At 34.3% G+C, this 26,295-nt stretch overlaps 1 protein-coding gene across 9 annotated transcripts in view; it reads left to right on the top strand.

The window, feature by feature from the left end:
* The window catches only part of LOC134529175 (uncharacterized), a 646,085-nt gene that overhangs the window by 105,448 nt on the left and 514,342 nt on the right, over positions 1 to 26,295 (top strand). For all 9 annotated transcript variants that reach the window (XM_063363010.1, XM_063363001.1, XM_063363007.1 and 6 more), the window contains exon 2: positions 4,302 to 4,441. The gene's annotated coding sequence lies outside the window, so the exon portion shown is untranslated. The remainder of the gene's footprint in view (positions 1 to 4,301; positions 4,442 to 26,295) is intronic.

Below are 26,295 nucleotides of genomic sequence, written 5' to 3' on the forward strand. Positions count from 1 at the left end.
TCATTTCTGGTGACATTTCTGACAAGTGGTACGATGAAATTTGAGACTGGCAAATGAATGTTGTGAAGCAATAAACAAAATATCACATTCGTGAACTACAAATGTATAGTTGTTTTTATTTTATAGTAAAATTATATCTAATAACCCGTGGCTTTGCTCACGTAATTTCCGGGTATTGCTGATATTCTACCATTTTAAGAAAAGTATGTATTAAATTCCAAAGATTTTTGAAGAATTATACACAAAGAACTGTCAGGTATAGAACATATTAAATAAATAAAAATATTTTTACGACTTATTTTTAATTGGTTTAGCGTAAGCCTATTTTAACTTTTATTTAAAATTAAGTACCTACCTTATTTTCTATCTCCCGGTTTAGTGACTTTGAGAATATATTTTCCCTTGATGAAATCTTAACTCTTTTCTATCTGACGAAGAAGCCAATTAAAATATAAACTAAGACTCGCGCACTTATTGTATGTTAAGACTGCCATCGTTTTAAATTACTGTAATTTTTTTAGTTATAGTCATGCTTAGGATAATAACATAATATGCCTTATTACGCATACATTTCAGTATTCATGAAACAAATGCATTTTTATTTGAAATGTAGAGCAGTTACCAAATTTCTTATCTCGCATATTGATTTTTTAGTATGGCTAGTATTACTTAAACTAAATTTTTGAATTTTCACTGATGTACTCTTTTCCCTTTTCTATGTGATTGAGAAAATATAGCAATATACGTAAACCAATTAAACCAAAATCATCCTGAATTTTTATTACCGAAAAAAGTTAAATACAAAAAAATTTAATATGCGTATTTTATTATTGAATTTATATATATCTTGCCAATACTTATTTAGTGGGTTCCATTTTTTTTTATTTTTTAAAATAATATCTACCCCTTTTATACTTAACAGATAACGTTGAATAAGAGAAGGTTGTTTTTCCTTGTCAATATCTAAAAGTAAATTTGTACAAACGCGATATATAGTTTAAATAAGTATTTTACTTTTAAAATAAAACCATATTTTGAACGGAACACTGACTATTGGCCCAATACAAAGTTTTAATAGCTAATTTTCACTTCACTCGGGTACAGAATCCCATCATTCAGTGATTTCCGTGGCTAGCTTTTTTGGGATTTCATCATTCTCAAACGACGGTAAAGGAAGCTCCTCTTCAAGGTCGCCTAAGATGCTGATAAGACCTGCCGGGTAATAGGAATCTTGGTCTTGGATTTTCGAAGGGTTGTCTGTGGGTGGGGGGGGGGGGAGGGGGGGGGTTGAAGGATAATGTTACGACTGGGCTGGTTAACCAAGTTCTGCCAAACACCACCAGGGGCGTATACGGCCGACACCCAGCGATGAAAGCGATCGCAGCGGCGGAGCTTGGAACTACAACAATTCTTCTGAGAAACCGGACAGAAAATTTAACCTGGGCTCGCGACTTCTATACATTATATATATTCAATGGTATCATAGAGTAAATAAAGTACTAGTACAGAGTGGACACTCAATGCTATTGCAGTTCTACGTTTTTTTTTATTCAGAAATGCCCTAGTTGCTATACAAAAACGCAAACTTGACAAACATTAAAACGAAGTTGCAATGGCTTAAAACCGAGATAAAGTACCTTCTGGAGTAAGACTTACGTTTCAAATTATAAGTAAATTTTAATTTAAATACAATATTGATCGTAGAAAGTACAATTTGCAGTTAATATGCTTAAAACACTAATTTGAATAGTAGGGAAATTTGCAGCTTCAACTGAATGTTGGCGAGCTTGTGGCTTTTTTCGTGCATGCATTAATATTTATAAAAATATTGATTTTATTTTTTTTCCCTTATAAGCAAATCATTTAACTAAATATCGGTAAACGTAACATAAAATGATTTAGGAGAGCAATATTTTTAAAACAATAAGTACATTTCTTACCTTCGGGACAGTGTTTGCCTTAACCTCATTTCGGTTAAAAATGTTTTGTTTACGTATCATAACATTTGTTAAAATGCATATAACATGTAACATATTTTCGGATTATATTAAATTGCTGCATTTTTTTATGTCCAAGAAACAATTTCTGTTTTAGTAGAATCACGTTGATTGAAGTTAAGGTTAGGATTTTCGTAGGTACCTACCGAATTGCATTACAAATCGCAAACAAAATGCATAAAAAAACGTGCAGAAGTATTTAATCATTAACACAGGCAATGTGTATTTCTGGCAAATTTAACTGCCTAAGTTGTACAATTTTCCCACAAAAACTGAAATGAAGCTGTTACCAATGGCATCTAATTCTTTATGGATTAGGTGAAAGTACAAAACATTCTCGTATCTTCACTTCTTGAAGACAGGTGTATAGCAATTGTTAAGGGAAAAAAACCTTAATTTCAACATAAAAATTTAAAAGACACTTCATTTTATCGCAACCCTCACCTCGGTAATTGTTCCGTATCAAGTATCCAAGTTTATCCCTTGATCCTGCTGGCATGATCATGTATGATTTATCCGGTGGCACATGATGCTTGCTGTTTTAATTAATGTTAAAACAACAAGAACCGTTACCACAGAATCATGCCATTAGTATCAAGGGATAGACTTGGATACGCAATACAAAATGTTTACCCACACCTCCCTCTCGACCTAAAAATAAAATTCATACAAAACATTTAGACTAATTAAAGTACATAAGTAGCAAGTTTGAGCAGAATTTGAGACTCATTGACATTTAGAACAGTACCTAGGTATTAATGTATTGTGTGCTTGTCCTCAATGTGCGAGTACACACTACCTAAACAGAGGAAATTCTGTAGGGCATGAAAACAAAATGCTCATCACTATTTTAATTACACAAAACTTTTATTTTGTTTCGTTTTAATAATTTACACATACCTAGTTTCGTCAAGCGGAAACTTAAAGTAAAGTTAATTATTATTATCTCTTCTCTTGTTGTAGCAGTAGTTAACACAACACGTAGATGAATCAGGCATGTTTCATAACAGTGATTTATAAAGCAGTTCATGAAATCATTGATATTATTTTACGAGATTACTATTTCAACATGATTGAAACAAAATTTCCTTAGAAATTTTTTATTAAACCTAATATCGCTTAATTCAACGCCGACGCCATTAATTATGGTGTTGATGGATAAACAAGTGGTTCAACGTGCCAACGAAAACTCGTTTATTTTCTTTTAAGTAAATATATTATTTTCATTTCAACAATATCAATTTATGCCATAAATTTGATAAAATGTTAAAACAAATGTAACAATTATTTAATCAACGTGGTATTTTGATTATAATTTTTGTGCTCAGATGTTGGATAAAGCCGTATAGCAACTAGAAAAATGCGATTGCTATACCCTATGAAGTGTCCCCCCCCCTGGTCCGTATTACACGAACCGATATACGTAATGGCTTCTACGTCAGGATTTAAATCACGTATTAAATCTGGCACGCCAGTGCGGGGACAAGCTCGTGAGATTGTTTACAATGTTGCAACACATCTCAGTAAACAATAACAATTGTATAAATTGACGTACAATGTCGCTGAAACAACAAGTGCTGCAACAGGTGTCTCAGTATCAACAGTTAGACGAATTCTAGCAGAAGGTAAGGCGAAATTAAAGAGCAAAACCAGTTTAGCTGCAACACGTGGCCAGTAGCCCAGCGCGCTAAAAATGTTTACTAGGGAGGCCCTTAAGTAACCATATTAATACACAAGTTGGCTTATCAACACGGAGAAAAAAAATACATGTTATAATTTTAATGAAATGAAAACATAACTGTCGTAGCATTTCCAATGTGGAAATAAGAACTACTACACAAGAGTTGCTCTTGAAATATTTACAGTTATGTATTTACTTTAATTGCGTATTATTGTTGTTATTTGATTTGTCGTTAATATTTCTCTGTTTGATTCTCGCATAATGATTTTAAAGTGCTTATCCTTTCTCCACATGCTAGTGTAAGTCTACAGTAGATTTACTATCGGTGGCTTTTTTCATGACTAATAACGTAATAACTTTGCATTCGTATTAATTACTAGTAATTCGAACATATTCGCTTATGTAATCATGTGTTATTTTAAACGGTGGTAATTTTAGAAGTAGCTGAAACACACAGCCTTCCTTTTAACAAAACTGTTTTTTTAGGGTTGCCAATAAAAGCGTGTAATACTTCTCCATATCAATGATTAAACCCAAGTAGCTTCTTAGTGTGTGATTGCATTCTCATGTGTATTTGTAATGAATAAGGAATTCGCATGACTTTATTTCGTTTTAAATTGCAGGGTGTCCTGAGCACAGACAACGCCACGGTGCTGAAAGCCGTGACATCTCTTTGTTTGCCGAGGCAGGATGATAGTGCGTTGGTTTACCATTGCCTTCCGTGGGATCCAGGGGAAATGGACATCACAGACACACAAATTAGGTAAGTACGTATTCAAAATTAACCTTTCACCAAGCATTACACATGTCACATCAGAATGTTATATACAATAAAGTGATTAAATGGCATTAATCAATAATTTGTAAGCAACTTCTTAGTATAAAAATTATCTTATGTTAGTTTATAAATCAGAGACGAATGTAGGACTTACCAAACCCTCTAATCTAGCATTAATAGACAAATCAAAATAGTTTGGAAATAAAATTAGATTAATGTAAATCACAGAGGATAAAATGTAAGCCTATCCTGTTTGTGTGGTCCAATTTGGCATTCTTCTCCTTGTGATGCTTATGCTAATTCTAATTGAATGCTTAATACCCTGAAGTTCACCAGTGCATCCTCAGTTATTCAGTACGGCTAGGTTAAGGTAAATTTGTAGAGTAGCGGTTGGGAAATAAGACCGAATAATAACTGAAGTTAAATGTTGGTTGGATTAAGTCGGCTTTATTAATAATATTTTTGTTGAAGTTGATATTCTAAAAAAATAATTTTGTAAGGTCTTTCATAACGATGGGTAAATTTAGAAAGCAGTTATTTTTTATATCTTGGGTGACATGTAGTATCTGCTAACCCAACTGCCAAAATATGTCTTGAAAGCTAATTCAATTCTTACGCTTTTGTAAATTTTTGGCTTCATTAATGACCTCAACTTCATTACACAGGTAACTTTTTTTGAAAATTATATTTAACTATCCAAGAAAAACTGCTAAACCTTAACAGAAAATACACTTAACCCAAAAACTCAATTAAGTTTAAAGTTTTAGTTCAGTTACCCGATTGGAGGAAAGCAAGAGTTAACCAAGAAGCAATGCCACGGATAATTCAAAATAGCGGATAATTTTAAATGGCGCATAATACACTTTAATTGTGATTGTTTAGCGGGTTCATATGAAATCGTTTGGAGATTTATTAGTAAGAAAGTAATAAACATTAATAGTTGACATCCTCCGAACCAATTGTCACGTGTGGCGAAAATAATGTAAATAAAACTTAATTTATCCTACGACTCAAATCAAATATCAAGGCGTTAACAATTTTAAGTTTTGAATGATCAAGAACACATTACTTCTTCCTCCTTTTCAAATTTGAATAAATATCTTTGTAGCCGTGAGGCTACTGATTATTCGGGAGGGGCAGGTAGGCCATGCTAGAATAAACAATAGGTCTACTGTTGTACACTATTTATTTGGCCGTCGAGTGCGCTAACAAATCTACATTTGCCCTACAGCGCACAACAGCCTGATCGTGCAAAAGGCAGACTGTAGCTGTCTTTTCTTTCCTCGCCAGCCGGGCAAACCAGCAAGGGGGAGGGGTGATAATCCCCTTGGCATCCAGGATAAAGTGACTCCTGGAGGGTGCGCTGCATTCTAGCCCAGGGGTGTACACACACCGACAGGACAGCTCCTGCTGATAGCCGCGTGGTGGGCGTAGCGCGGTAGATGTGTTCGCGATGTACCGCCACAACCCTAGTAGATCATTTTAACAGAATAACTTCACAGGCTAATGAAAAATACTACTAACTATTATTTTGGCTTTAATATTGTCATTTGAATATTATTTTAATTGATGGTATTGAGAAATCTGCATTTGGAAAATCATTGATTACAATAAATTGATACTTATTTTTAAAAAAGGCAACATTAAAAAATACTTAAGTGGACTTCAGATAATGTTTCACTTTTAATGTTCCACTTTCTGCATACCAGTGCTCATGTTCAGCTTTAGGAAAAGCAGGCGCTAACTTGCTATGCAGGAATAAACACTCTTCAAAGCCATGCAAAGTGATTGTTACCGAACAGTATATCTGAGCGAGATTGTATGAGTAGTATAGAAAAGGGGCTTCGGCGCCAGGCTTCAGGCTGTGGAGCGTGGCGCTGACCGCCATCTTGGATTTGTGACGTCACGGCGGCCATCTTGGACTCAAAATTCCTCAAAATTCCTCAAAAATGACTCAAAATGACTCAACAATTCCCGTTTTGAGGAAAAATTTCTCTTTTTCTTCCTCATAAATTCAAAAATTAGGATTTCGAAAAACGTCAAAAGTATTTTGCCTCAGAAAGAACACCTTGTCCATATAGAGGCTTAAGCATCCATGTCTACAGCCTCCGATAAGCCTCTGACATAGGATTATGACGTTACCGTTTAAATTTTCGTTACAGCACCAGCCATCTTGAAAATCTTTATTTATTATCCAATTTTAATGAAAAAAATTTTAAAATTTATAAAAAAATTTATTAAAAAATATTTAAAAAATATACATTTACGACATGGAGTTCAGAGTCCTCGGTTCGAACCCGGTGAGGGCAAAAAATAAAAATAAAAATGGCGACCGTACCTTCCTCCAAGGAAGCCGCTGCCAGACTGACTCCCCCCACCACTTATGTCAAAGTATTATATCGTCACCTAGTTTGACGTCATGTCCGCCATCTTGAAAATCCGTAATTTTAATACTAGAAATTCGGGAAAAATTTTAAAAATTAATAAAAAAAAATTAGTCAATCGAATTGAATAATAAAAATTTAATAAAATATTACTTATAAACCACTGTTGCACTTATAGTTACGGTTTCCAGCTTGGATTATATAAATTTTGCATGTTTCATTATGCCTCGTCATCTTGGTTGAGTTCGATGTCATCGTTACACTTTACGTTACGACCGCCATATTGGATCCTATTAATGTTGCATGTTTCGTTACGACCGCCATCTTGAATATCCGTAATTTCAATGCTAGAAATTCCGAAAATATTCCAAAAAAATATATTTTAAAAATTGCTTACTTCAAAAGTTCAGTTATTTAAACGATTTCGGTTTTCGGTTCGATTCCCGACGAGAGTAAACCAGTAATTTATTAATATGGAGGCCGCCAACTTGTTTTCGTCTGCTAGAGTGTGCTAGTGCCATGTTAGTACAATTCTCTGTTCACCATACCTTTGATCTAGACTGTTAGCATTGAACTTTGACCTTGAACTTTAACCTTGACCTTGAAATTTGACCTTGATAGTTGACCTTGAAATTTGTTCTTCACCTTGAAATTTATCCTTGACCTTGAACTTTGTCCTTGACTTTGAAATTTAACCCTGACCTTGATGTCCATCATGGATTCTATATTTTGTGTTTAGTACTCGCTACCAGGAACGATAGTTAACATATATTACCCGCTAGAGGATATTGCCACCATCTTGTTTTCGTCTGCTGGAGGACTCCATCTTCTGTGTGTACTTGTCTGATAGAGTACATTACCATCATACTTGTTTAAGTGTTACTCGCTAGAGTGCAGTAATCATTTATTATTACTAAGGTGCCCACCATCTTGGAATTTGGTTGCCATCTTGGTAATTTGTAATTATTTAGCTAGAAATTCGGGAAAATATCTAAAATTCATCAAAAAATTCACTCATTAAAATACTGATTGATTATATCGATTCCTGTTCTTGGTTCAATCCTTGGACGATGCAAAAAAATTAATTTTATGTAAAAAATAATAATTTTAATAAATCATTATCAAAGTCCTAAAAGAGACTTAAAATCATCTACTACCATCATCCTTTGAATAATTACGACTGCCATATTAGATATTTGTATTTATTGACTTATTAGTTTAGGAAAAATTCCAAAATTCACCAAAAAAAATCACACATTACTTTATATATTGAATCGATACTTGGTTCGATCTATGGACGAAGCTTAAAATAAATCTAATTTAAATACCAGAAAAGTGTCAGGTTCGAGAAACAAAACACTGCAAGTTCTTTTACAAACATAATATTTATTACATTATTTATATTGTACTACAGGATCACTTGCGAAAGCCAGCAATCTTATAAACATTTAGCCCTGCATAGGCGTGAAATGACTAATTCTTAGCTCCAATCGGTTTATACTAGACAGAGACCAACCAGAACCTTTACTGACATAGTCCTCCTCTTCATGACAGAGTATTTGGATACCGTGTTTAACAGTTTGCTACACATCGTCAGAACTGTAAATTACTGAAGCCGAAGTCTTGAATGCACACTTCTTCACTTTGTCATCGAACGGATATGGCTTTCCATATATACAGTCCAACCACAAGTTATATTTCAAAGGTCGTTTTTTGCTACGTCATCAGTAAGCTGATTGATTATGTTCTGTCTGATATCGTCAAGAAAATTACAAATATCTTTCGACTCACTAATCGTATTTAGATAATAGTAGTCTTACAATGTTCCAAGAATTCAGACTGCGCCAAGTAGAAGCCATTATCATTCACCTGTAGAGCACCGATCACAGTCTTAGGTTTAGTTCCATGTCCAGATGCCATAGCAATCGGTTACTGCACATCTTGTACGCTTTCGAGTCTCGAATCTAAAGCAAGGAGTCGTAATTTCTGCAGGTAGTTCAGCAGTAGTCGCACGGACTTCACCTTTACAGTTTTTCGCATGTCGGCGCAAATTATCAATTCGAGTAAACCATTTATGACACTCATCACAGCGAAACTTCATGCGAGAAGGATTCTTCGTACATCTACTTCTCTTATGTCTCCGTACATCATTTGCAAATGCGAACGTTATATCGCAGTAGCTGCAAGGATACCGCGGTGATAAAGACGAACCTTTCAGACCCGATCCAGATGTCGCTGTTACTGCAATTGTACCATTTCCAGGCATACTCTTATGCACATCAATCATTCGCTGTTGTATAGAAACCTTTACTTTCTGCCGCGCAACAGGTCCTTTGCATATGCATATCTCCAAGTGTTGCTGCAAATTAGCATTTCTTGTAAATTGCTTGTGACATTTGTTACAACCAAACATTGAATTTTTGTTCATTTATTTCGATTTTAAACTGTGTTGACTTAACTAATTCGTAAATAAAGTTACATTTATGGAAGTAGTTTTTACATTATTTTCTGAAAACCTTAGGTGTCCGCCACTAGGAGACTTACCCCTACACCCAAGTGAGTAATTTAACTAATCAGTTATTATAATTTGAGATATACGTTCGAGTAATTTAACCGAGGACTGTAGTACAATATTATTAAAAAAAAAGTTTTTGTAAATTTACCCAAGTTCTTTTTATTTAAATTACACCAAATGATTTAATTCTAATGAACATTTGTAAATATAATTTTATAAAAAAATTTTTGTATAGACTTTTAGGCAGACTCGCGCTCGTGGCAAAGACTGTATACCCCTGTATTTGAAGGAGCCACCAATATAGCTCGCTTCTGTGAGGTCCTATATTCTGTGATGACGTCGCGTTTCTCCGCATGCGCGGTGAAGCAACCGACACGTGATAATGCCCCACGGGAATATTTCTAACTTGTGCCTCGTTTCCTGTTGAACGGTCAGCAGTTGAGATAGCTGCCGAGCATTCCCTTGTATCCCCAAGCCGAGGAATGATGCTTGGGTGTCTGGGTTGCAGGCTATGCTTCTCGCTGAGTACACTGGAGGGCACAATAATAGGCAGACTCGTCAGTTACAGTAAAATGGGGAAAAGTTGATAACCTAAACCTACTATATTTTCATAACATAACCCATAAGTAGGGGCATGCAGATTTCGCGGAAAGATTTCGAGACTATATGAAAGTTAAAACACTTTAGCACCGTCTGTGTTTCGTGATTGGGCGAGTTTCTTCCAAGTACATATCGATTGTAACAACACCAATCACAGTGATTCAGTGCGGAAGTAAACGCATCCTGAGTGGCTCGGTCAAATAAGGTAACGACTTCTCTCGCAGACGGCCGCCAATCACAAGGAAGAAACTACAGGTCCGGGTATACCTTGTTGGAGTCAAATAAGTGTTCAGATCTTTTCGCAATAAATACCTGCCCCTACCCATAAGGTTTTATCACATAAGTTACTATTGGCTTATTACACTAATTTAATTACATAAATTACCGTAAAATCAGGATCGGAAACGGGTCCTTTTAAATATGCCCCTGTGCAGCGCACATAAACTTAAATAACTGCATTAATAAAAGTTAAAAAAAAAAAAATGTCTTAATGATATTTTGGGATGCCAGACGCCCCCATAGATTTCCTATGATTTCCAAGTGTAAAATGAGCAACACAACTTTATTCCCTAACTGTAGCTATAACGTTCATTTTAAAATAGAGATATGGATTTTTTCACAACGCCTATCGCATACCGAAATACATGGTATTTTCATAGAACTAGAACGTGTTGTACACAAGGGCGTGTGAAAGAAGTTGTCGCGGCCTCGTCTCTGGTGAAGATGTGGAGACAGGGTGGACGTCACTCGGTCGTCGTGGTGTTTGGCCGGCGCCAGCTCTTGGGTAGAGCAGCCTCACACTCTGAGGCGGGAGTGGACCGTTCAGCCCAGTGCAGCTGACCGAGGACGTGCTTGCGCGGAACGGGCCTTCGGGGACAGGAGGTAGAAGGAGGAAGGTGCCCGCGGTCTCGTAAGGAGTCGCTAGCGGAAAGGTTGGAAGTAGGAGAGAGGGATGCCCGCGGTCTCAGAAAGAGTCGCTAGCAGGGAAGGAGAGAGAGAGAGAGATAAAGCTAAGCCAATAATACTACTTAATACTGTGTCGGTATTTATTCTCCCAGATTGGCTGGGAGAGAGGAGAGCTGTCTAGGCTTGTTAGCCCGCACGATATATACATTTTCCTTCTACAATCGTTCGTGGTAAATTTTACATATTGATATCACTTTAGCTGATTTGCATTTACAATGTTATTCACAAGAATACGAAACATACTTACACTACACACTTAATAATCTTCATAAATATTTACAATCATAACATGTATTAACATAACTATAATACATTGTCTGTTTATATTCACAACTGCCATCTGGTGACAAGTAGTGGCACTACGATGGCCATTGCCGGAATGTTGTGCCGCGGACAGGACTGTGACCCGTGTTTTAGTTAAATAAAGAGGAGGTACGACGTCAAAGTAAGGCAAATATATATATTTTTAAAACTTTTTATTCGTGTCAAAATACATGATTTAATATTATAACTCATTTAATAAAACAATCTAGCCTTTTTGCACATAATTATTGTTTGAAATCATATAGGCCTATATATTTAATATCTACAGGCAATAATAATCAAAGCATGTTTGCGTAAGGGCTGGTTTATATTCTACGCAAGAACGCAAAACAAAAAATTGTCCAACAACCACATTATAGAGTACCGGTTCGTAACCTACGCAAGGCTCAATAACGCTACGTAAGTATTGTTCAACTTCCAATTTTATTGCGTTTTAGCTTGGCATTTCATTTAGTCATTCTTCTAATTGTGTACCTACATCATGTTTACACTTGTTTAACTTTCACACAGCGAAATAAAATTATTTTTGACGTGATGTATAATAAATAAATGAACGCCGGTTGCACCTCGAAAAAGTGTCCCGTTACGCACATTGTTCCGTTACGATGTGTCCCGTTACGCACATTGTCCCGTTACGATGTATTCATTCTTTTATTATTAAAAAAAGTAGCATCTGTCGGCGAATGCAGTAATAATAGGTTATGTTAGATATTTGATTACAGTTTATTTATATGAAAACTCGTTCATAATTATATTCAAACTTTATAGCTAAACGCCACTTTTTAAAATTAATTACAAGTCATCTACACGTGAACTGTTTCGTCGACTGTTTATAAAGTGAAGTGAAAAGTTAATGTGGTTTTCATTGCTTATTACAACAACAATTTCGGCAATAAAGGTTAATTATTCTTGCATTTTAAAAATCTGATTACTAATATAATTTCAAGTATTTATTCTTTTATTATTAAAATAAAAATGATTCAATTTTATTCATAAAAGTATGCAATCATTTCATCAATGTTTTGTTATGACGTCACGTTAAACTATCGTCCGTAAACCGACTTTACAGACAACCAATTTTTTAAAAAATGATATTATTGACTATTTTATTTTCATGATAAGTATGAATGATCTAAAGAAGCCCGGAGTAGAAATTTGTTTTCTACAGGTTTGATTTTTTAATTTATAGTTTTGGTTACGTCTTGCGATTTGCTTGCTTTATAAACGACTGTGAATTTCTTGCGTTGGTTGAGTGTTCTGTTGTTGCTTAGTTACTTTCCTTGCATAGTTTGTAACCCCGGCATAAGTCTAATAAAATGCTGTTAGCTTAAAGACATACTTAGAAAAAAATCTAGTCCTTTATTGTGCTCTTTTCAAACACAAGTATAAGTTGTGAAACACTTGTGATATTTTTGCCACTTAGTAGAGGACGGTCTTATGAAAAAAAGAAAAAAAATAAACAACATCGGTTCGAACTCACGTAAATTTTGTTATCCCAGGAGAAAACGTAAAATGTTAAAGGTTTCGCATGATCCGTGCTGTACAAACCTTTAAACCCAATTCAGTGTTAATTTTACATTGTAGAATGATATAAAACCAGGGGGCTCAAAATTAAAGTAGGCATTAAAAAAAAAAAAACAATATTTTAAATAGGAGTAGTAAATTGCATATAATAGTCAACTAATTTTTCTGAGCAAAGCATTTGTATATATTACATCTATTGTATATTATTAAATAGGCAACTGGTCACATATTGAAAATGTTTTTGTAAAGGTACCTATGCGGTTATGTTCAGAAAGTATATTTTAACTTTTATATTTTTATATAAAAATATAACCAAAATTAATGCAATATTTGTGCAGACTTGTGCATGTACTCACATGACTAAAAGCTTTCCCGAATGAAGCATTTTTAACTTAATTAATTATTTCAGTTATTTTGAGTTAGATGGATGGCCCAATGTTTGTTTTCTAAATTGTATATATATATTTGATCAAATGCTTAGTAATTAAATAACGAAGGTGCTCTTTGGAAAAATATAAAATTATTAAATCATATTTTTGAGTTCCTTTCATTATATTTGATGATTTTGTAAAACTTCATTGCGTATTTCAAGTAGTGCACCAGTATTTTACGGTTTTGAACAGTTTCTAGATTATGTTAGATACAGTTAAATATATCATGAAACAATTTGAATGGTTTGGTTAGTTTAGGTACATTTAAATTACTGATAAATTGTGGTAATGGTAGGTTAGGTTAAGTTGCTTCATTTGAAAAACTGTAAAATGATTTGAACAATTGTTTAGTTTGCTACATTAAAAATATTTTAAATTGGTGTAAATGGTTGGTTAGGTTAGCGAAACTTAAAATCAGTTTAACAGTGCTTTGGACAAGTAGTACTAAGAAACCCCAATTTTGGAATTTTTTTTTATTATTGTCTTTTATAGGATATGTCTCCTGAACCATTTTTACATGGATACATAAAATCCTTCAAGTAGGCCTTCCTGTAAAAATATGTGTGTGTGTATTTTATAGCACAAAGTATGTCATGCAAGTGTAATAATTCGAAAGAAATAAAGTTGTTCAGTAAGATAACAAGTAAAAAATAATTATTTAATGTTTTCATTTCTGTAATAGCAATTATTCTCAAACAATCTCTTGCATTGTGTAAGCTTCCATCTTTAATCAGCGTACATGCCATAAATATTGCTTTCAGCATCAGGATTCCAGTTGGCTACAATTAGTGATGTTGGAAATAATGTGTTAAAGTAAATCATGCAAGAGTAGCTATTATAACACTTAAAATTATGCTTCAAATAGCCCACAATGTTAATTTTGCTTTAAACACACATACATATTGAAATTGTTATAAATAGTATTATTTTATATAGTAACAATAGAAATATCACAGAGGTGGGAGATTTGGTAGTACTTTCATTTTGATGTTTTCTGAGGTAAAGTCCGTCCTATTTTGTGTGAATATGCTAATGGTGCTTTAACACTTTTCTAAAAAGGAACATACAGTAAAACCTCAAAATTAAAACCCTGTTATTACAAAACTCACATTAATACAAAGTGTTTTCACAGCCCCTATAAATTGCATAAGAGTTATTGTGTTAAGTAATTTGTTTAATACAAAAGCATGGTTATTTTGTAACAAAAAGTATTTTTGTTCCAAGGGTAAAATAATTACATGTATTAAAGAATGGTTAATACAAATATCCCATGATAATGTAAATAATCACTGTGAATTGTGAACTAAAATAATAATAATGACGCCATTGATTGGTTCAGTGTAGGTGGGGGGGGGGGGGGAATGGAAGCTTAGAAATGACATATATTTTTGTAGGTAGTTTCTAAACATTTGATCTGTTATTATGTCTTAAATCCTTTATAAAGTATAGTACAGTACAAAATGTATATTTTTTAGCCCAGGTGTAGTCATCCTAAAATTGTATTTTACAATCCCTAAAAAATGTACATTTGGTGTTATAGAAAACTTTCTGCAGTACCCAGCGTTGCCCGGGCTGAACACAGGGTGAAGGGGAACTGTTTAAAGATCAGATGTAGTTAGTAATTGTCTTCTTAATTTGAATGTCAAGTGTGCAAAATAATTTATATCACTTTCAGATCCCGACAGACGTTCTGCCAGTTTATAGTTATTTACCTGGTCTGTATGTAATCTAGACTCTATAAAGCAATATAGAAAAAAAAAACTGAAAAATAAGGGATTACTAATATTGAAAAGATTCCATTATCTAGCTAATGCTCGGCATGCATTGCAATGCCTCATTCAGTTTTGTTTTGTAATATGTTTGAAGTAGTTACACATATACAAATAATCTATCCATGTCTCTAAATATATATTTATCTCTATCTACATATATAGTCCTATATATCTATGTATCTCTCTATCTGTATTTATCTCTTTATATCTACATATATACCTCACACTATCTCTATGTATTCTATATGAGGGTACTGATTGCTTCGTTGTTAATATCACACGGGTGTTTTTTACTTATATGGGAAAATTAAGAATGATAAGGCATCTAGTGCGTGGCAACTTCTAGCGCCTGCGGCATTGTTAACTCACACTTCGTACGTGTACTGCATGTTGTATCTAACCCCGTCCAACGCATTTGATTATAAATTGGACTTTTAGTAAGGATCCCTAATGTTATTGATGATATAATATAACCTATAGCCTTCCTCGATAAATGTACTATCCAACACTGAAAGAAATTTTCAAATCGAACCAGTGGTTCCTGAGATTAGCGCGTTCAAACAAACAAACAAACAAACAAACAAACTCTTCAGCTTTATAATATTAGTATAGATTTTTTGCAGTTTTTCTTAAAAACTTTTTTTGGCGTGTTATGCATGTAATAAATGAGAAAAATATTTTTAACTTTATTTGAATTTGATTTAGAGGATACATAAAAATTGTGATTAAATTTGGTGATAGTTTGGTTAAGACAAAAACCTCTTTTTGCAAAGTGACAAAATTATGGTCCCTTTAAGATTGTATTATTGAGGTTTGACTGTGTTTTGCTTCGATAAAATTGTTTAACTTTGCCTTAACACTATAAAATTCTTGGTTTTAGCAACAATTTTCTATATTAAGCATATTGGGAAATTGTGTTATTTAAATTTTGTTTTTGTAACTTGAGTACTTTAAGTTGCAGAAATTAATTTACCCAGTTGTCTGAAAGTGTATTATCTATTGAAATTAGCCTGTTAATAAGTTCTAGTGTGGGAATCTAAATATCTATATGCCTAACTGCTTAAGTACATTACGTTTCTATTATATTACTAATATGTTATTCATAATATGTGACATTTTATTCGTGCAAGTTCTACATCCAAAAATACCGATCCTTGTGTGGGATCCAGCGTATCTGTGAATTAATAAATAAATCTTTAATATTCTGTCATTTAAGTTTGTTTTCTAACCCAAGAATAAAAAACCTGATATGTTGTAATTTTAAGTTTTCTTATAAATTTTAGTTTTCTGATTGGTTGCTCAGAAATTGTCTCCAAGACTCAGCGACGCTGGAACTAGCAGTAATGTAACTGTTACATTTGCCTGATGTTATAGGTAATATGTGTGATGATTGGTCTGTGTGGTCTGTTGTTCTGTTGTCACATTGCCATCACTGCAGGCCCTTTTGTAAACAGCCCTTGAATGAAGTATAAATAATACTCAATATGTTATTTATAATGAAAAGGATGAAGGGGGGATATACATGTATTTTATATAAATGTACAATTATTTTGATGGTGGTATGTTAGCGTATAAAATGATTTTCAGTTATAAGTTGCTTTAAAAGTGTTGTGTCTAAGTTTGATGGCGGTGAATGAAAATAAATGAGTTAAAATATACTGTATTTTTTTTTCCAAATTTAACATCATTATTGGTTTGTAGGCTCAATACTTGGAGATAAAAAATTAGTCACCTAATTTAATGCTTTTTTAAAAGTAGGTGATATGCTTGACACAATGTTGGAAGATCTAGGCTTTTTTTTTTTTAACAGGATGAGGAAATTTGCCACTGCTGTTCACAGAATGTAGTTGAAAACCAATGACTTACCATCATGGCAGTAAACATCCCGAGCAGTGGTGTCTAACGTAAAGCTGGACCACCAGAACTGGGTTTCACTTAAGCCATCGTGGGGCCGGTAACTGATGTGAAGGGGGTAGTAATAAACAAAGTCAAAAAATGCCCAATGCTGTGGTGTATGATTGAAAGATTAAAAACAACGAACAAAAAACTAATCAACTCTTACGGACATAAAAATGCTAAGGTGCATTTTTTTGTAGGGCCGAGAGAAGAACCTCCTTCAAAATACAGCTTGTATTGTAGGTGTGGCCATGAGACGTTCAGGTAAGGCTTCTGGGTTTACTTGTACATTAATCTGGCACTCCGTGGGACAGAAAACCCCTGGTACCACTGAAAGTAATTTCCCTAAAACAAAACTATTCCAAGGTCTTTGCTGGGAATTTAAGTCAAGTTATAACTAATGAAAAAAAAAATACTGTTTACAATTAAAAACTTAATTTAATTTTTTTTTTTTTAAAAAAAGACAAAATAATGCAATTAACTTATTATAAACACAAATTTTATTAGTAATTGTGTTTATACACGAGTTTATTGCATTATTTTGGCTTTAAATTTAAAAGAAGAATTTTTTTCTTCATAATTTAAAAAGCCCACTACTAGTAAACTAGTATCTTTAAATGTCACAGGAGGCAGCACAGGGATGCCAAATGTAAAATTTATTTTTGTAAAGATTTCGTTTCTCCTATGTTTGTGTGTGTAGAAAGGGAGGGAGAAGCTATTACAGAGTAACATTGGTGTTACCACTCTGGTATGCCCTTATTTAGTCTATGGCTTTTGCGTCGGCCAAACAGTCGTTCTATGTTAGGCACAAACATTTTATACTGCGCAGCTTGTGCACACGGTCTAAGCTTATATCCATTGCTAGTCTATATTTGAGATTATCTGGAATTTGCTCGTAGGTACAGCCTCCTACATTTGATAGCTCCTCAGAAGACTGTACGAACGGTCGCGAGAATTGTATCCACTCCGAATGGGATAAGTTCAGACCTCCAGACAATTTTTTACATGTCCTGTTGGTGGTGTTTCTGCAGGTGGAGATGTGGCCGACATGCTTCTTTAAAAAAAAAAAAAAAACACTAGAAAATACTATTAACAACTCAAAATTAGTGTAGTTATTTTTAAATGTAAATGTAAAACCAAACATTTTCGGAACTTCAGCTGACAGACCAGTTAATTAAAAACAAACTTTCATTTTCCGGCAGAAGAAGATACGATAATACCGAATCCCAGATAATTATTCTCTTGCTTTATAAAAACGCCAGTTTCATGTTAAACAGTGTTTAACATCAAATATTAGTATATTAAACAATTTTTAAAGACACTTTACTTCGAGAAAATAACAATTAATTTACAAACAGTAAATATTTCACTTTTGGATAGTTTTAATGCTGGAACTAATACGCCGAGTTAATTATTTCGTTTTATTGTCATTACCATTAACTAAGGGATTTTCCTATACATTTATTTCATTAGCTCTTCTGCATTCTCTCCAGAGAAATTAACGAGCTGTAAACGGTGAAGCAAGTGATCATAATTATGAACGCTTGAGTGACTTAATGTTGCTATTATATAGGCCTACTATTTAGTAATAATCTATTGAGAAAAAATGAGACTAAAAAATTCAAGAGAGCCTTTCGTGATAAATTTGCATTCAAAGCAGTAAAAAGAAAACGAAAACACCAACATGGTGGGTTAGTGTTTAACACGCCCCTCCCCCTAGAGAACATTTGCATACGCCATTGGCCGATCCGTGGCCATACAGAAGGTCGGCTATCAGTTCGTGAGGGGAAGGGATAAGGAAGGGAACGTGCGTTGTTCTGCCTGGAGGGGGCTGCTCTGGTAAATTCACAACGGGAAACAGAGGCTCAGTCATCCGTGGCGCGAGTTGCGTGCAGCGTCTTGGCTGTACTTGTGTAGTGTCGTGAAGTGTATTGAAATGTCGTGAAGTGTCGTGCCACTGCGCTGCCCTGCAAACATCTTGAGTCATTAACAAGCGCATCGACACCTCGAGCCATTTAGTCACAGGTGACTCGGTGAAGTTAGAAGAGCCAGTTAGTCACAGGTTTCTCGGTGGAGTTCGAAGAGCCAGTTAATCACAGGTGACTCGGTGGAGTTAGAAGAGCCAGTTAATCACAGGTGACTCGGTGGAGTTAGAACAGCCAGTTAGTCACAGGTGACTTGGTGGAGTTCGAAGAGCCAGTTAGTCACAGGTGACTCGGTGGAGTTAGAAGAGCTAGTTAGTCACAGGTAAATCGGTGGAATTAGAAAATGGCAGCCGATGATCAGTTTTACCATCCTCCGCCAGGCCCGCGTGTATGTATCCTGACAGTCAATAGGGCTCTATACCGCGAAATGACAAACCCGTCGCGCGCGCGTGTGTGCTCTGAAGATAGTGTCGTGCCAACGATGCTCAGAAGAACATTTTTGAAATTTATTGAGTGTTTGTTGATCGTAACATCCTTAGGGTTAAAAGAAGACTAGAAAATACGCGACTGGTTCGAGTGCAGAATCGGAGTAATGGTGACGAGAACGCCCGCTTGCTTAGAAAGGTGAGTGAAAACCTGGGCACGTTTGACTTGCGTATTGTGCATTCCAGCTCATCCGACAACCATTCCAATCAAAGAGTATACCCCAGATTCTACTTAAAAAAAACATACCTGTTCCAGCTATCAGCATGCACAGACAAATTTTATACTGAAACTGCCTTCCAGACTGAGATATAATAAATTGACAAGTATTTGTATTGGCTGGAAATGCACCAGTGTTTCGTTAGTGCACCGCGTAGTTAACGATAAAGTCCTCACTATGAACAAGAGGCTCTTGTTCCTGAACTCCAAGATGAGTCATAAGTATCCAAACACACGATGAAAGCGGTGGTAAATCACCACACACAAAACACCACACACACAAAACACCACACATCACACACCACACACAACACAAACAAAAAACAACACACACAACACCAAACACAAAACACACACTCCAAACAAAACACACAACACCAAACACAAAACACACACACCAAACAAAACACACACAACACACACACAAATATCAAAGGCAAGAGCCATATTTTACAGCAATGTTGTTAGACCCAAACTTCAAGGCTGTGGTTGTGCCTGTCAATGAAAAACAACTAGCTGTTAACACTTTTCAGCAAAAACTTGACAGTTTCCCAATCAGTTGTCTTAAAAAAGACACTGAATGAGGTAAAGTGTTAGTTTAATATTAAAACATCAACTTAATCATAATTGTTAAACAACTTTGTACAGCTCACTGAAAAATAAAGGGGGTAATGTCTTACTGTGGGCAGTTTTTGCTAAATGTAATATTCTTTGTGTATAAAATTTATTGGGTGGTATTCTACAATGCATATCATTATATATGTTAATAGCCCTACAGTATGGGTTTTATTATTTAACACTATAAATGAACGGAGTTATGTAAGAAGTAACCATGCCACACCACATTGGAACTGAGATATTTAAATGCAAAGTTTACTGTTAGTTTCAGAAACACCATATGAGTTAGAGAAGTGATATTGCTTCCAATAATGATTGGTATTTTGTAAATTTTTTGTGTGTCATTAACTTTATATAATAATGTATATTTTCAGAGATATTTAAAAAATGTGGAATGGTTCCTTTTTGCAATTTACTGTAGTTTGTTACAGAGCAGATTATGCTACTTGGTTATTTTTTGCTTTTACCTTTCTGATAGCAATAATATTCCCAAGTTAATTGGTTCCTTTTTGTATATTTCCACCATACGAATGGTGATTTCGTATTTGATAGTGTTAATGAATTAATAGCAACAGGCAACCTCAGAACCAAAATGTACTGTCAGAAAGTAATTGAATTTGATATTTTTTAAAATAAGAAGTGTCAATAAATCTGATGCTAAGTTGATGAGAAAAATCAATACAAGTGAAATATAAGTAGTGTACTAAAACAAAAAATAAAAAAAAACTATTTTTGTATTCCATAAGTGAAACATAAGTCCATTTGTTCCATAATAAAAAAATCAGTCTTTAGTAACATAATAAGCAATCAGTCCATTTGTTAAACACCTTGAACTACAAATACATTAGATTAATAACCTTACTATTGCTCCTCCATTTCGAAGTCTAGTTCCCCATCGAAACCATCGACATCATCACTGATATTTGGATCAGTCATTAGGGACTTGTAAAAGTCATGATAGCACCTAGGGATAAGATTAAACATACTTTTTAAATCCTTCAATTTGGCCTCTGAAATTGGTTTTCCCTTGGGCCACAGAGGCACAAGCTGGTCAATACATACATTATGTATTACACTGCTTGTATCACTATTTCGTCCAGGCCTTTTCTTAATGTCTAGTTTGTGCACGGGACCATCAAAAGTATGGTACATAAAGAGTAACATAGGATCTTCTTCCCTATTTACAATCTGCCTTGTTTTAAACCAGCTTACTTCTTTGCTCTCAATGGTCTTTTTTCGGTTAGTTATGAGTTTTTCAACTTCACCAGTAGACATGAAATCTTTACTTTCCATTCTAACTGCTGTGAGTGGTTTTTTCTTTTTGCATTTTTCCATTACTGAAAAGTAATCCTCTGGGCTGTACAAGTGTTGTTGTCGTCTGAACTCATTTTCTATCTTTCCAAAATCATCGTCGTTTGGAAGGAAGCTGTGTCCTGGAATGGGAAATTTATGTGTAATTACTTTCAAAGATGGATTATCATTAAGGACTGCTTTTAACATTAGCTCAATTTTTATATTTCGATTTTGTCCCCCATATGAGTCGCTCCATAGGATTAAGTGTTCAGTACCTTCTGGAAGTTCATTCTTGATGTTTTTAATCAAGCAAGAACCGACTTCCTGTGCTCCTCGGCCTGCTTCCCCTTCCACCCACTGTTTAAGAATATCCTTTGTCTGTAGTTCCAGAATGAATGCCGCAATTGTAAACCCACAGTTGTCTCTTGTAATAGAGAATATTAGTTGGGGTGCGAGGAAGGGGCAAAGTTTTCTCCAGATCAAAAGTTAAGCATTCTACTTTCTCAGAAGTAGAAGCGTCTGCCATATCCCTTTTTAATCTTGTAGTTGCATCCTCACACATATACAAGTGCTTATCATGTTCTTTTTGTATAGCATTCTTTTCCTCAAGATTATCAAGTCCATCTTGTTTTTCTGTGTACATGTCACACTTGTTACATGTATCTTTTTTAATGGTTTGAATTTCAAATTGTAATAGGTGTAAAATATTTTTTTGAATGTGGCTAGAGAAACAACTTCTTCTGTTGGTTTTCCATTTACATACAACTCATATATTTTGGATATGGTAATGCCTGGGGGCAAGAACAGTGATTTAGTTTGTGAACGACAGTAATGTGAAATATATTTGGGGATACTGTCAATACATTGTTTCACTTCTGCCAGCTTTGCATCTAAAATTTTATTCCATCCAGCTTGTTTTCCTCTTTGGTCTAATATGGAGTCTGACTTCATCTTACACGTTTTGAGGAAATGCATAATGTTTTTATGAACATATCTCTGCAGACCATTATTTTGTGTTATGTGTAGATTCGTGAAACCTGCTTCGGCCTTGTTTTTATACCTTTATACCTCCCTTCAAAGATGTGTACGAACAAATATTTTTTTGGGGCTTCCCTTACATTTGCATTTATAAACATATTTTGGGCATTATAATTGCCTAAAGCCTTAAACTTTTCAAACTCTTTTTTGCTATCATCAACAGGCACTTTATCATGACATTTGTTTTTGCACTTACAATCAAAGTCCACAAAGGCTTTCGCTTGAACATTATTTTTGAAAAAATTCACAATTTCTTCATAGCGGTATTTTTTTGCTGACCTCTCTTTCCTTGTTAAATTTCCATACTTCCTCTTCCTACCTTTTTTTTGGTCTTCCTTGTTCATCACTGTTCTGTGTTACTGCCTGTAGATTTTGAACTCCTTGCTCCTACAATAAACAAATCAAAAATATATTACAGAAGGTAGTAAAAATGATGCATTGATTTAACAGGAAAATATATGTACAAAAGTATTGTCAGGAGTACAGAGTAAATGACAAATAGCATACCTACCAACTATTCAGTCAACTGTAAACCATCCATTTAATAGTGAACCCACAGATGTTGGTATAGTACATAGTGTTTCTAAAATAGGTATTTAAAATATTTTGTTCAGGTAATATTTTCTTAAATTAGGCTTTAACATAACTTACTTCATTATATCTTGAGGTTCCAAATTCCTGGGTAGGACAATACTCTGGATCATCAGGTTGTTCATCATCAGCAAATACAGCAGTGTTCATTTCGCCCAGAATCAAATCATTATCATTTTATTCTATGTAAGAGTTTCCAGTACTATCATTCACTACATAAAATTTTACTGGAACATCTCCATAACCAATGAGTTTTTCAGATTCTGCTGAAGTATGTACTGGCAAAGACAAAAAAAAGTTTAAATCTTCTAAAGCAACATAATTAACAGGGGAATACAAGTTTTTAGGAAACAGAGAAAGTAAACAATAAAATTAGCTGTGGGCCTGACCTCTATTGTAGAACCAATTGTATAAACCTAAAAAATTTTTTAACAGGAAACAGTTTATACTGTAGAACATTATTAACTCGTGCATTTGCATTAAACAGAGGATACCCTTTTACAGTGCACTGTGGCGGAAATGTTAGGTTAAGCAGATTCACACTGTATGACAGTGGCCTCCTTTATACACCACACTGCAGCAGTTAGGTTAGGCTCTGCCATGAAACACTGTATAATGGTGGCCTCTCTTATAGAGCAAGCTTCAGCAGTTACTTTAAAGTTAGGTTAGGTTTCCTGCATTATGCTGTGTAATGGTTGCCTAGGTATAATGCTAAACTATAAATATATATAAAAATTACCATTGTTTTTAAGATGAACCTCATCCAGAACTGTTGTAATGTATTTGTTTCTGGTGGTGAGATAGGGTTAGGATTATCAATGGTTGAAATATTGCAGTCTTCACTAAGGTTTAGTAAATCACCCATAAGAGTAGGTACAACTTTATTCGAACATGTTTCGGCCGTTAAATCTGTTCCTGTTAGCCCTACATTGACTTTAGCTTCATTTTTTGCGATAGTTGAACATTTTTCTTCCGATGCCAAATTTAAACGTTCATTCTCTGTAGAATAGAAATGGACAGTTGTTAATGTTTAGCAAATCTAGTTTTTCAATTTTTTTATGCTTATAAATTAATTGATGGAATAAAACCATTAAATAAATGAAGGACATATTTACAAACACTATTATTAATTGTAATGATATAATTAAATTTTAATGAGGTAGCCTAACTAATAAAAAAACTCTCTTTTAAAAGGTAGATTTGTTTTCCACTGTTTAAGGTTATGTTTATATCATGATACAACTTACCTTTATCATTTTCAATACTTTGTAAGCTCATCTGCAAAATCCTCTGTCCTCTTGATGTATGCGACATTATGTATTTAAGCAATCATTCACTTTAAAAAAAAACATGACTAGAAACACTTTATTACTAAGTCATCTAACTTATGGGAAAAATAACCCATGTGCTTAAAAATTGGAATTACAGATCCCTAGCATGAAACAGCTGATCATGAACTGATTTATAAAATAACAAGAATAGAACCAAGCCACATCATTTCTATATTGAAAGCTAAATTTTTATTTCTGCAAAATAGAACCGTAGATCTTGGATCACTCTTCTTTGCTTACCATCAACAATGCAAAAAGAAACCAAGTTACTTGGTAATATAAAAAATAAGAATAACCAATACTGCAAAAGAGAACCATATTACTTAAACCCCGAATGGCTACAAGGAAAACATTTTTACAAGAAAGAACCATATGACATGGTTCTACTTCCACACTGCAACAATCCTAATTGCAAAAAAGAACCAATCATCATGGTTTTATGTTAAGCTGTGTAAAAAAATCACAAAGGAACCAAGATACTTGGCTGTGTCTTGCAAAATTGATCATGGAGGAAAACCAAACAATACACAATTATTAAGGCATTATTGTAAAAAAACAACTTTCCATGAGTCTTGGTTCTATTTTGCAAAAAAAAACAAAGCCAATTGAGCTGATTACTACAGCATAAAAAACTCAATTTATAAAAAAACGAGGGTTGGTTCCTTTTTGCATTACTCCGACCAAATAGGCTAATTTAACCTCGGTTGTTACTTGTAGTTAGAATTTCAAATGTTTGGTAAATGTTTTGGGTATTTTTTTCTTTATTTTGCAGCACCACAAAAAACTGAATCAGCTATGACCCTAGCCACTCACTCCTCTTTGTGCCATGAATTTGATAATTTAGCTGCAAAATCTCTCGTAGGTGCTCATCAGAACTCCAGACCTGCCAACTCTCACGATTTTGGAGTGAGGCTCACGATTTTAAGGTCCATCTCACGCCCTCACGCCAAAAATTTTTTTTCTCACGATTTTTTGGGGCCTCAAGATTTTGTTTGTAAAAGTTACAAAACAAGTTTTACGAAAGCTTACAGTAACGAGTTGCCATCAATACTCGAGTCACGTAAAGGAAGCAATTTTGCATTTTGTAGCGTGTGCCATGCTGATTTTTCTATCTCGCATAGTGGAAGAGGAGACATTGTGAAACATGTCACTACAAAAAAACACAACTAACACGTGAAGTGTATTGCTTCCAATAAAAAAAATTAATTTTGCTGTGAACAGTGATAATAATGTTACCCGAGCAGAATGTTATTTTACATTTTTTTTAGTTGCGGCCCTGGATGATCACTACACGACAGCGCTAAATTATGTTCAACTAAATTAAATCTGCAACCTATAATTTGTTGAAATAAATTTTGAAGCAGAGACCATGTAACATATGTACAGGTATGTCACTTAAATTTAAAGATTCTCATTTGTTGTTTTTTATATCTAACCTGTATTTATGGGCCTGAAAATTTTTATCGAGGACCTCATGATTTTTTAAATTTGAATGTTGGCAGGTCTGGAACTCAGAGGTGTCGACATATTTAAATATGCCGTTACTAGATAGAATTGTAGAAACCCACTGAAGTGGGGGGAACAAAATGAAATGATATTGCCAAATCTATGCAAGTTAGCAGTGGCATTTCTGGGAATACCCGCAACTGAAACTGCATGTGAAAGGGTTTTCTCATCTGCTGAAAATATAGTGTCTTCAAAGCGAAAATTTTTAGCCACTCAACTATAGAATAACTGGTTTTTGTGCATGAAAACAGACAATATATTAAAAGTCTGTTTTCCAAAAAGATAAAAACCTACAAGATGATGTAACTCGTGTAAATAATGTCCTTTATGATGTATTGTTTCTCTAGGTTAAGCATAAAAGCATTGATTCATCAGTTTTGTATTTTTATAGAATTTAATGCTGAGTGGTAAAAACATTTCAAA

Source organism: Bacillus rossius, chromosome 2 (assembly GCF_032445375.1).
Source record: "Bacillus rossius redtenbacheri isolate Brsri chromosome 2, Brsri_v3, whole genome shotgun sequence".
Lineage (NCBI taxonomy): Eukaryota > Metazoa > Arthropoda > Insecta > Phasmatodea > Bacillidae > Bacillus > Bacillus rossius.